This window comes from Colletes gigas, unplaced genomic scaffold (assembly GCF_013123115.1).
Source record: "Colletes gigas isolate AHSC1104 unplaced genomic scaffold, ASM1312311v1 Colletes_gigas_Sc00013, whole genome shotgun sequence".
Classification (NCBI taxonomy): Eukaryota; Metazoa; Arthropoda; class Insecta; order Hymenoptera; family Colletidae; genus Colletes; species Colletes gigas.
This window is the reverse complement of record NW_025106642.1, coordinates 4,309,607-4,322,486: the sequence shown is the minus strand read 5'-3', so window position 1 is coordinate 4,322,486 and position 12,880 is coordinate 4,309,607. Positions and strand designations below refer to the sequence as shown.

Here is a 12,880-nt window from a genome sequence, read left to right as displayed (position 1 = left end):
AGTGAATGTAAAAATCTGTCGATTTTAATAGGTAAGACTCGATGACTGCAATTGGTGAAACATGTCATTAAGAACTTGTAACAAGTCAAGGGTTAAACTCTGTAACCGTTCTCCAAGCGAATCACTGGAAGGAACGCGTAGGTTAACCGAGTTTCGTTCAGGATCCCCGTCAGCCAGAGTGCAGGTTTTTGGTTGGGGGGACCTTGACCGAGTGAGGACCGTTGGGGAGGCGCGGGGGCAAGGCGAGGCCAGGGCAGGGAGCAGCGAGGAACGTGTGCAGCCAGGAGCAACGAGCAGTAACTGCGGAGGATCGGGCAACCCGGGTACTACCCACCGAGCGTGCACCGTGTGTGTATACCTGTTTAAAGTCCTTATGTCCGTCGGGTCCGTCCGCGTTCGTCTGTCCGTCCGTCCGTCCGTCCGTCGGTGCATTCTCTCCTGCCTGTCTCTGTCGGGGCCCGGTCCGGCACGTCGGTGGGATAGGACGGTGCCGCGGTGGAAGGAGTAGTAAGCGGCCTACGCAGTATCAAGCTGGGTCCCAGCTTTTATTAGTTCTTCTGCGCTCGGCGGAGAACGTGCGTGCCGGAGTGCTAGCCACCAAGCGCGTTTCAGGTCCGGGATTACCTAACGAGCCGTAGTCGGTGCGAACGAATCGACCGAGTGACACGCAACAACCGGGGGGAACCAGTCGGCGGATACACCCACCCTCGTCCGCACGAATCAGTTGGTTTTATTTTTTTTTTAAATTTTTTTCTTCGAACGCAAAGGGAAGAGGAACGCGCGTGCGGTATCAGCGAGTGACCCCAGGGGGGAGAAAAGTGTCGGTAGACGGTTCTTGTCGGGAAGTTTTCGTTTTTTTTTTTTTCGAGTGTCGGCGTTTCGGTAGCGCGCGTCGACGAACGAGAACACGGGGGAGCAGTGCGGAGAAGAAAAACGTAACGAGGAACGCCGACAGGCGCTAGCAAGACCCTTGGCCGATCGATGATCGATGATAATTGTTCTTGCGACGTCGCATCGGATCAGGATCGGGCGCAAGGTGTTCGTCTCGCCGGTCCTACTGTACGAGACACCCGGCTGCCTCGGCGGCAGTGACAGTTGCTGTACGTGAGAGTGTTTTGTTCGGTATAACCGCGAGCCCGGGTTCTCTCATCCTCGTTCGCGGCTACTCTTCTTGCTGGTACTTGGCGGAGAACCGCTCCGGGGATATCCTTAAACAGTACACCAGAGGCATTACCGATCGGAATGCTACTGTACCAGTGAAGGTAAATTGAATTCTGAAGTTGGAACGATACGCTGTAAAGGGGTACATTGGGGGTGCGTACTAACGCGGCTCGAGCCTCCTCCGAGCCGGATTGACTCGTCGTCGACGCTCGGTCCTGACATATCGGGTCTTGGACGGTACGGAAACGCGATCGTGGAGATTCGTCTCCGGACAGGTTTCCTCTTTGAGGGAAGTGAACCGATAGATCCATCGATATTAAGGCCACGAGTGCTGTTTCGAAGTGCAGTGCAACGTTGGTAGCCTGGTGCTAGATAAAATGCTGAGCTATCGAGGCTCTGTGGTGTTTGCCTTTGGCAGCCTTGGGAATTTGGGTTACCGCGGTAACACGTAACACGTAACATGTGTGAAACATTTCGTCCCTCGAAGAGCAAACTCTGTTCCATCGTTGTTGTCGTTCGTTACGACGCCCGGATCGACGGATCACCTTCACAATGAAATCACCATAATTATCCTGGTCATGACACGACACCGAGTACCTAATACGCGGCTTCGTGCGTCGTGCTTGTCAAACGCTCGGTAACGAGAGACGTTAATCGAAAGGGAAACGACTTTCATCGCGAATAGATTACGGGACGAGGACGCGTGTAATTCGCTCCGCGGCCAGATTAGATCTCGTTTACGATAGGAAAACCAAAACTCGGGAGGGCAGTATCTCGTTAACTAAAAGATCAATTAACGCGTGGTAACGGACGCTTTGATCGCTCGGGCTGGGCCTGATCGGTGTGATTAATTGTTTTGATTAATCTTAATCGTTCTAACGATTCAGATATTTTCGATCTAGTCTTGTTCGATGGTCGCCATTAAAATTTCTGTCACATGTTCTCTCAAAATACAAATTACTACAATCTAACGAGTGTTTGAAATTTTCGATCCGATTAGTTAAAATGAAGATATCGGAGTGAATGTTCAGAAATCTGAACAGACCAAAAAGAGTTTTATGAAATTGAGTGGCAGTCGAGGTGGAGATTAAATTGGAGATGAAAATTATGGGCAGTCAAACGGAGAATTAAAAACTTGTTGAGTTATTACGATGGAAAGTGACTTATCAAGCATATACAGTGCGAAGAAAAAAAGTGTTCAAATTCAGAAAATGTTCGATTCAAGTTGGAAGTGCTATTCGAATTCAATTTCTTTCAAAATTGATGACCAGTTTTATACGAAACGATTCAAATTGAAATTCAAGTCAACATCCGAAAGTGCAAAAATGAGATAAATTTCGAACATGGTAGTATTCTTTTTTGTTTAAGACGACTTATGGAGTGTCTACTGTAGTGATATGTTATGCATATAATTTTTGCAGTAGATTTGTTTCTATTAGAAATTCTTTCAATGTGATTTAAATTGGTCGTTAAATTTTCAAGTGTTTTTACATTTAACGTTTTTTAGGAACTGTGTTCAACAAGAGTGTTAACGTTGTATATTTCAGTGCGTCGGATCATATGTGTAAATTTAGATACGTACGTTCATCTTTTTCCTCTCAACTCTTCAATGGGTTTCTGTTAGGGAAGTATTCTTCCGTCTTTGTGTAAAATATATGCTAGTGTCGGAGTTTTTCCATTCGTTTTCAATTTGATGGAAAAATAATTGTGAAAATCAGCGATGAAATTGAAAAATCTTGGGAGAATATATAAATACATTTTCTCAGAATAATTTTTCCCGAAAAAGCATCAAGACGTTGTGACGTCATGCTTGATTGTTTAGAATTTAGTAAAACAATAACGTTTCTGACTCTGTGTATTGAGTTTTCGTGAATTATTAATTCGAAAGATAGTATCGTATACGTTGACAGATTTTCTTACATTTTCGAAAGATAGAAGACTAATTTAATTTTACTAAATAGACAAGAAGAATTAGCAGTGAATGGAGACGTAACATTATAGATAAAATATACATAAAAAGTAGTCGATTGTCATTTATACAAACTTAATCCTGCGTTTATTCTTTAAAAAGTTTGTCAACATCTATTATATCATTTTCCAGCTTAGCTACTGAAGAGTATATTGTCTCGACAATTTTATTATTTTAATGCTTGCATAGAGTAATTTATAAATATGGAAAACATTGACTTGACAAATTCCACAATGCTATCAGAGAGTTTTGATAAAAAAAAATTGCAATTTTCGAGTACAACATTTCTGACAAACGTAGTCAAATTATAGTAAGAAAAAAATTTTTTAAAAATTGCATATAAGTAACTTTACGTTTCACCAAATACTCGTTAAAAAAAAAGAACTGTTTAATCCTTCAACGAACATTGATCGAGCAACAATTTTCCAAGTATTTCTCGCGATTTTCTTGCAATAAATTGGTCGATTATCAACGTACCGATAAACAAACCGAAACTTTCGTTCGTTAAATACGAGTCGATTGAAAACCAGCCCCCAACGAATTTATTATGCGCGAATATTCCACACTTAATTACATAAAACATTGATAATTAAATAGAATTGTTCCGCGGCGCGTGATTTCATCGGTCTCGTAAAGTCTGCAGTTAAAGAACGAACCGATAAATTTCCAGCGTAACGGGATAGAAAATGGCTGTTAGAACGCGAAATGCAAATCAGGGTTGTCCGTCGAAACGCGCGCGTTCCTAATAAAAATTGAAGGGGGGGGGTCTGGACGCGCAATAAAAGTCCAGTTTGAGCGTCCTTCTCGAGACGTTCATCGTTAAGTCCAGAAATAGACGCCGCGCGAGGGCTTATGAACAGCTCAATCCTTTTGCCTCTATTTTCTCTCTTTCTTCTGCTCGCTCTTTTGTTTCGCCTGTCCGCTCGCAGCAAGGTCCGCGGAATGAAGATCGCGCCTCGGCCTGACGTGCGAATCCCCGCGGCTCAGCCGTGACCGAATCCGCCTCGTCTTTTATTACGCTCGAAATCCGTCGCGACGCGAGCCCCGCTCGGGACCGCCGTGAATGGAGGGAAAAAGGGGGATGGCGGCCACGGGAGGATCACGATTCGGTGCACGAACCACCGACCTTGGCGCATTCGAACTGTGTCAGTGGGACACGTTGTGGTGCGCGGCCGGTGCCCATCGAGCGGGAAATCTTCGAAAGTGATCGGAACGAAACGACTTCGACGCGACGCGATCTATTTCCCGGGACAAAACCATTTAATTACGATTTCCTTAAATCCTATTTAATTTTATTTAACACTGTTCTTCAAATGACCGTTTTTAAAATTTCGGTTAGAATTTTCAAGTCGCCTTTAAACTTCACGACTTTTCCTAAAATATACCTATGATACTTTTTTTTATATTTACTTCTTTATTTATTTACTGAGAAAAATTTGTTGTCTGTCTTACTTAGTACGAGTGGTCGTTTTACTGGTTGAACGATGCAAATATAGTACTAATAGTCAAATTCCATAATCTCGAAAGGAAAGCTTCGAATGAAAACTATTCTTTATTTTCGATTTATTTTTTCTTCGTCTAGAATCACATCCTTCTCTGTTGCGCCATCAGTATCACTGGCATTGTCACAATTATGTATTCTCAAAGTAGATAGCTTCGTTTTTAATTTATTTTCATTTTTTTATATTATATTTTTAATTTTGCTTTAATTTCGAAAAATTTGTTGCTTATGTCGGAAACTGAATAAAATAGTCAAACTATAATCAAATAACTATTTTTAAAGACAGGGTTGAATGCTGAATTAGCAATAAATTTTTGATATTAATATATACAACCTTAGAAATGCTATTTATCATAATTTCTGCAAGTAATTATGTACTATATAGATAATATAATTGTTCAAAAATTGTTTACTTGGATCACAACAAAACTTAGTCAGGATTCCGAAAATCAACCTGAAAACCTAATGTCGTTGTTTGACTCGCAATTTTTTATTATAAAATTCTTCAAAAACAGATCCCAACGAAGAAATTTATTTCCAGACATTCATCGATCACTATTCGATTTTGAAAACCTACCATTAAAACTTTAATGACTGATCGAGTGTAAAATGGTTGACAGAGGGGGACTCTCATCCACCGAAATGCACCCCAAACATTTCAAATCGTTCAATTACGAAACAGTAAAACGTCCAGCAAAGGCAGCTCGATCCAACCGGTCCTACTCAATGTCCAAGATCGACTCTCGTATTTCCGCCCTGACAATTTCGACAACATTATCGCAAACGTGTCGTAAACATCCGTGATGCAGCCACAGTGACAGAAGGGGACTCTGATTCCTCGATAGCCGCGGTCCAAACACCGAATCTCGGAGATTTGCATTCCCAACGACGTGTTTTCGTTGGTTGTTCGACCGTAACGAGCAGTTTCCGGGAACAGGAACGACGTCCACGCGAATTTATTAGGCAGCCTCGATATTAACTGTAAAATGGACTTGGATGGTCCAACCCCGAAACAATTAACGACCATGAAACATAAGAAGTCCCGTGAATTCGGTCCTGCGAAAGAAATTCTCTTGGAAACGAGTTATCGACTGTCACATCATCGGTATAATTTATAAATAAGTGCAAATAAAGTCCTGACTCTTAGTACAGCAATGACAGAGGCGAATTTTTATTCTCCAATCAAAATTCGACAGAACTGGAATAATACCATTTTTCGTTTCTTTAAAATTGTTTCCGAATCAACTTGACTTTTGAACTCTAAATTGTCTTGTTTTGTAATTCATCGATTTACATGGTGTGTTCTTTTTGAAGACCATACGAACTCAAAACCAGAAGGCTAATAAATTATAAATAAATTCCAATAAAGTTTCGTCCACCTCTGGATAGCATGAGCTGCTCAGTAACTGCTCTAACAGTTTTAATAGTTTTTCCACCAGCGTCTTGAAATGTTCATATTTCAGTAATCGATACGACTTCGACACGTGTGGATATAATCCATTCTCAGTCACGATTATCTTTAGAATCTACTGACACGGTATTGTCGTTTACTCCCGGAACACGACGCGCATAATTTATGCAGTTACGGTCATTATTCAACGACAATCAAACGCGAATAAAGGATGGGAGCCAGAAAGATCAGTCGCGGGTTAAGAGGAATGTGATAGCATGAGTAAGGGGAATGTGGACAGTGTCGAGTAATTGTTGGTTAGTCACAGGCCTTAAGAATACTGGGTATAATGGTTGACCCACTATGACCCGTAATTCCTTCTAGGACTGATCTTTTCATCTCTCGTTTACACGATGAGAAGTATCCATCAGTATCTGTTTAGTTTCAATCTACCGGTATCGATAGCGAGCTTAGAACCATTCAAAGGCGATGCTCGTGACCTATGCATCTGTAATATCTTAATGAACACAAAAAGTCAGTGCAATGCGTGACCTTCGAAGACCTTGAATGAGTTTGCCTTGAGAAATGTTACCAGAGACTCAAAAAAATGATCTGGCATTGATTTCCACATAATCAAACGTTTAGAATATCAAAAATGCGTTCGATAAATGTCTGAATTCCAGAAGTATAGATCTATTTATAAAAATATTAAATTTTAAATCGAGGTTAATCATCAAGTGGATTATTAGGGCAGCTGCAGCCCTCCAGAAGTTTAAACTAATATTGTACAATATTTGTAATTATTTAGAAATTTCTGTAATCCTCCATTAGCTCATTATTCTTTAAATGCTTTAAAGAATAAAGTGAAAATCAACATCAAGGGTTAAAGTGAATCAAACGTAATGGTAGTTATTTCTGGAGGCCAAAATAAGACGAAAATAAAGTATACCAATTTGTTGATGGTGGCTTTGTTAAAAAGTTATTAACGTTCAAAGTTCCGCTCATACTGAATTTTTTTCTCGAAAATGCGCAAGATTTCGGGTATATGTCTATTCAAAAAAAATTATTGTAATTGATCCCCGCAATCAAAAATAATTTTTCCAAAACGATTTGAAATTTTTTTCCCGTCGAAAAATTTCACACCTTCTCGAATTTTTTTCTAGAAAGTGGGTAGGATTTCGAGGGTGTGTCTATTCACCAAAAATGATTGTAATTGGATCTTGCAACTAAAAATATTTTTTTTTAAACGATTTGAAATGTTTTAATTTTGTCGAAAAATTTATCCACTTATTGAATTTTTTTCTCGAAACTGGTTAGGATTTCGAGGGTAAATCTATTCACCAAAAATTATTGTAATTGGCTCCTGCAACTAAAAATAATTTTTTCAAATCGATTTGAAACTTTTCAATTTCGCTGAAAAATTGATCCACTTATTGAATTTTTTTCTCGAAACTGGTTAGGATTTCGAGGGTAAATCTATTCACCAAAAATGATTGTAATTGACCCCCGCAACCGAAAAGAATTTTTCCAGAGTTATTTGAAATAGTCAAATTTAATTGTTAATAACTTTTCAACGAAGCCTCCATCAACAAATTGGTATTCTTGATTTTCGTCTTATTTTGGCCTCCAGAATCCCCCATTAAAATTTTTCCCAAGATTGACCGAACATCCTGTATAGTTTCTGTTTCGAGTAAAATAATGGCTAGTTTATTTACAATCACGCAGTGAAATGTTTCGTAAAGCACTTTAACAAAGTAATCGATGGGATTTAGCATCGAGCAAGCCCGAAGTCACAGTTCGCCGATTGCTCGTCATTTTTCCTCGACGATATTAAAGAACCAGCCTACGGGGTACTGTCGTAGCTACAGGCGCGATCCTTCGATTTTATCATTGAATCATTGAATGGACGGGCCGCGGCGGCCGGCGAACAATAAAACAGGCAGGGTAAGGCGCTAAATATTTACGGTGGACACGTGACTGTTTATTGCGCCGAAGTTGTGGCCGAAGAACGCTAGAGAATCATATCGTACATTCTGGTAACGGCGGCTTTATTGCCAAGCGTTCTTGATTGCCACGCAGCCGCGAAAGGGTTGCTTCAAGGTTGTATACGTCGCGAAATCAGTTGGCGTCGATCACCATGCTTTTTAACGGATTCGAGGACGCGAATTTTTATTACCTTCTTCCGTGTTAACACGTTCCTCTTGGCTCGCTATAAGCGCGATCGGTTGATTATGGCCGTTTTCTACTCGCGCTTCAAGTACCACGCGCGAATCCGAGACGATTTACACCTCTAATTTGACGAAAGAAAACAGTTCGAGTTCACGGTTTTCGTTTAAAAAATGCACCTTTTCTTTTTAACACAGAAAAAATCAATATTTCGTAGGATTCTCTCTTAACACCGAGGGCGAATCGAATGATCCACACGTGTATAGTTTTTTACATTTTTGTAGTTTTCCAAAATACAGCTGTGGTGTTTTATTTCATTTTGAAGTTTACGAATATATTTTATAAAATTGCAATTTATATAGCGAATGGTAACTGTATGGTATGGTTGTTAAATATAGCTGATTGGTTAAACAGTGTGTAGTAATCGGAAAGATGAAAATATACGCGTTTGTCATATATGTAATAACATCTGGGCCCTATGAAAAACAAAGAATAGAAAATTAAACCAGATTTTCGTATTATTTTTAATGATGAGAATGATATTCTCTCACAAATGAGTTGAATATTATTCTTCCAAAATGTGTCTAATTTAAACCGAGAAACGATTTAATATCATACAGAATTATCGAAACTCTCGTCTGTAATGGTGGAATTTATAGGTTGTATGTAGACTTTTGCGACTGACTGTAAACGTCGTCATAAAGTTCCAAGGCTTTCCATTGCATTCGCAATATTTGCTTCTGTACTTTATGTACAAGGTTCCCCGTAATATGCGAGACCTACTTCAGGTATGGTTCTAGCATTCGAAAACAGTAAAATAAGTTTGGACAAACAAATGTCCTGTTTCGCCTTGTTTCCGAGCTATAGCGAGTTTGTATTTTATGTACAGGCAACATGTGCTCGCTTATCTTTTCAATAACCGAATCACGCGCAACGCCGAAACCAACTCACGTTCCTTTTACACGCGAAAGTGTCCAAACTTAAGAAACGTAAATAATTTTACACCTTTTAATATTTCTATTTTATCGTGCTGAGTGTACAATACTTGTTAAACTAAACAATATTAATATTCTTGTTTGTCAAATAAAAGAGCAACAATGGCAATGACGAAAAATCGCCGAAATCCAAAGGGAACGATTATTTTCACACATCCGAGTCCTAAACTCTTCCTCGATCTTTCTCACCGCTCGTGCGTCAATCTTAGAATCACGTGTTTTATTACCTCCGTTTCTGACATCATCTCGCGCCGAAACAACGTTGTCGTAACGTTTGAAAACACCGCCTCTCTATAGTTTCGAAAGACAAAGTCTGGCTTCTTTGAAACTGCAGACGTAGACCGAATAAATAGAATGCAAGCGTCGGTGAAACTGAGGGAATTTCAGAGCCATTTTCGTGGGTCAGTATTTCGTTGAATATTATAAAAAATTTCATTCGAATAAAAAGTTCAATTATATATAACTCGAAAACATGAATATTCTTCGTAAATTTCATATTAACTGATACCTCCCGTACTGGCCACCAGAGGGCTACGCTCTTGTCTCTCTCGCAAGCGCCCAAACTACCCTTTCGTTTTCATATATACGCTGCTCAATTGATCATGTTTTAGCGAGTTATAGTGAATTAGCGGGTATAGTGACTATCTTGGTGTCTAGTAGGCCCAGAACGAAACGCTCCCCTTTCCTTTAGTCTTTCTATCTTCTACCTTGCTTACCATTTCTCCGTACAGTAAGTCGCCACAAATCCCTTGGTGTACGATTTAATTACGAGTAGCTTTTCAAATGTATCCTATTTAATTTTGTTTAAACTCGTTCATAGATGCCTACGAAAAAGAGTCATTTCACGTGTACCTTGAGAATACGAAAATGTGTTGATTTTAATATACGAGACATCGCGTCAAGTTCGTGTGGTAATTACTAGCAAGCAATACTTTGTCACAAGACTCTAAAAACGTATATGATCCGTCATCGTGCAAAAAAGATTAAAATCGAAGACAATTTTGGATCTCTCCACGTCGGGGTAGGGGGTGTGACAGTCGTCCAGTCGCGAATCCCCCGAACACGCGATGAAAAAAACAAGCAACGTCGTATTTATGGCGACGAGAGTCAACACCACGTCCCCGCGACGGGTCCCGTCCCCCGGGTGGGTCCGTCGAGACGACAGGAGGGGCCCGGTCGCCAAATATGGCCCCAGGCCCCGGTCCCGGGGTGTATCTTAATCCCCTGATCGCGGTCATGCGAATTGTCTCATTTAAAGCTGGCGTGCGTGCCGTCCCTTCCGCGAGGGGCTAATAAAGTCGTTGAGCGACAGGGGCCAACCCTGGCTACGTGCTCGAAGCGGACGTGTCGCGATTAGATGGCCTTGAGAGATGAAGTAGAAGACGAGGTCAGGCCCTGCGCGCTCGAAGGGCGACCGAGATCCCTCGCGGATAGACGAAAACGCGCGGTGAATCTGAAATCACGCGCGACGGGCCCCCCGTGTCTCTCTCTCTCTCTCTCTCTCTCTCTCTCTCTCTATTCCCCCACCTTGCCGCGGTCCCAACGAGGAGAGGCCCCCTGTTCGGAAAGCGAAGGTGATTCCGCAGAAAGGATCGAGAGGCGGCGACGTTGCATCCCGGGGCTGATAATCGGAAGTCGGCCATGTATTTCATTAGGCGGTGCACCGCGCCGCGGATCGACATCAGCGGTATTTTTAGAGACGTTCTCAATGCAATCGCGCCGCGTTCTAGGCGGGGACGATTTAACGCGTAATTACGGATTCATGGAAACTCGAGGAACGCGCCGCGCGACTTTTGCTCCGATGCACTTTTTCTCGTTGATCGAAACGATCGACACGGACTTAAGAATAACACCCCTAGTACCGGACGCTTAAGGTTTTTATTTAAATCATTAAGAAAATATAGTAATTTAACATTATTAGAAATCAATATAAAGCAACGAAACAAATAATATTATTATAATAGTTAACTGAAACTTTGGTATAGAATTTGAACAGATCATTAGGTGTCCCCTGAGTCCAGAAAGTAACTGATAACAGTTTCAATGTAATTTACTATTTACTCAGAAAATATCGCGTTAAAAAATGTTTCGATTGACAGTATGACTTCGAAAGAGTCTAAGCTAATTGCTGTGATCAGAAAATGATAGAAGGAAAAAATACAGCAATGTTATAATATTTCTATATTTAATTTCCACATTTTCAGTTGCACTCTCTACTCTGACACTAGCAAACTCTTCGATTCTTCGATTTTCAATGTATTTGTCCCATTATTAGATACATTTTCAATCCTCAGAATGTTTCCTAACTTCTCACCTCCCTTTTCGACGTCTGGTGTTTCAACAGTTTCTCGTTGCAAGCTTGCATATGCAACAGATTGTTTCACTTCCTTGTGTCTATTTTTCTATCTCCTGCGATCTTTCGTCTACATGTTTTCGTACGAGGATATTGTACCACTTCCTGTTTTTCTTTTATAACAAGAGCCACAAAATAGGCAAAAAGTGTCCAGTTAATTGCCATGTTCTATCCAATTAATTCAATTGATATAATTATGTTTATTCATCTAACGTGAGACACGAAAGATCGTCACTTGTTACGCAAGACACTCCTATTATTATTCGTATCTCTGTATGTACTGTTCTTCGCTGTCGCAATTGCAGATGCTGTTATGGCAATGTTGCAAATAACATAGTCAACGAGATGACGTTTGATCGCGCATTTCATTCGAGCAATACACGGAAATCGTCACTTCGATGAACTATTCGAACCTATGACTAGACATACTTCAATAGTTTAATATTTATCTCTTTCATATCGTTCTTTCATGGTTGAAATTAGATCAATAACAGTACAGGGTGTTCGACCATCCCTGGGAAAAATTTTAATGGGAGATTCTAGAGGCCAAAGTAAAACGAAAATCAAGAATATCAATTTGTTGATGGAGACTTCGCTAAAAAGTTAATAACATTTAAAGTTCCACCAATACTGAATTTTTTTCTCGAAACTGGTTAAGAATTCGAAGGTATATCCATTCACCAAAAATGATTGTAATTGACCCCCGCAACAGAAAATAATTTTTCCAGAACGATTTGCAAATTTTTTTTTTGGCCAAAAATTTCACATTTTCTCGAATTTTTTTCTAGAAAGTAGGTAGATTTTCAGGGGTATGTCTATTCACCAAAAATTATTGTAATTGACTCCCGCAACTGAAAATAATTTTTCCAAAACGATTTGAAATTTTTCTTTTTCGTCGAAAATTTCACACTTTCTCGAATTTTTTTCTAGAAAGTGGGTAGGAATTCAGGGGTATGTCTAGTCACCAAAATTGATTGTAATTGACCCCCACAACAGAAAATAATTTTTCCAGAACGATTTGAAAATTTTTTTTTTTGGCCAAAAATTTCATACTTTCTCGAATTTTTTTCTCGAAAGTGGGTAGGATTTCGTGGGTATGTCTATTCACTAAAAATGATTGTAATTGATCCCTGCAGCAGAAAATAATTTTTCTAGAACGATTTGAAATTTTTGAATTTAATTGTTAATAACTTTTTAACGAAGCCTCCATCAACAAATTGGTATTCTTGATTTTCGTCTTATTTTGACCTCTAAGTGGTGATCAAACACCCTGTATATAGTTGCACCTTGTCCTTGTATCGTAAACGTATAGTTATCCGTATGTATATTTATTATTTGTTTACTG

General features: G+C 40.0%; 1 protein-coding gene across 1 annotated transcript in view; it reads left to right on the top strand.

Annotated features, from left to right (window-relative positions):
* The first annotated feature begins 453 nt into the window (after positions 1–453).
* Positions 454–12,880, top strand: part of LOC122399426 (zinc finger CCCH domain-containing protein 13) — a 183,646-nt gene continuing 171,219 nt past the window's right edge. Inside the window, exon 1 of the mRNA XM_043400103.1 lies at positions 454–1,262. The gene's annotated coding sequence lies outside the window, so the exon portion shown is untranslated. The remainder of the gene's footprint in view (positions 1,263–12,880) is intronic.